This window comes from Trachymyrmex cornetzi, unplaced genomic scaffold (assembly GCF_001594075.2).
Source record: "Trachymyrmex cornetzi isolate Tcor2-1 unplaced genomic scaffold, Tcor1.1 scaffold944, whole genome shotgun sequence".
Classification (NCBI taxonomy): Eukaryota; Metazoa; Arthropoda; class Insecta; order Hymenoptera; family Formicidae; genus Trachymyrmex; species Trachymyrmex cornetzi.
Genome location: NW_017300294.1, coordinates 31,076 through 31,588, shown reverse-complemented (window position 1 = coordinate 31,588; position 513 = coordinate 31,076).

Here is a 513-nt window from a genome sequence, read left to right as displayed (position 1 = left end):
CCGCCTTGTCTCTCTCCTCCTGGCCGAACCTCTTTGCGACCCTGGCCGCAGCCCGTGACCAACGAGCTACGTAAGGTTGTTTCAACATACACACATGTGGTTAACAAAATTATTTAAGTAATATTATGATCGGAATTAAAAATAGCCAGTTAGTCAGTGTTTTATATTTATAAATATGTAATTTTATCTCTGAACTCTGTGAATATTTCATCTTTAAATTTATAAATTGTTGTCACATGCTATAACACTGACTGACCAGAAGCATATACTCAGATGATCCATTATTATAAAAAATATATACATATATAATTTAATGCAATTGTTCACTCGTTAGAATTTTGCAATAGAATTTACGCAATATCATTAAATGTAATGTCCTGACTATTTCCTAATTTAAATAGTAAAGTGTAATTTAATTTTAAGTATATAGTAATAATCCTAATGTATTTTAATAAAATAAGTAATAAAAGTAGAATGTATCGAACGTAATGATCCATAATTCGTATTTATTTT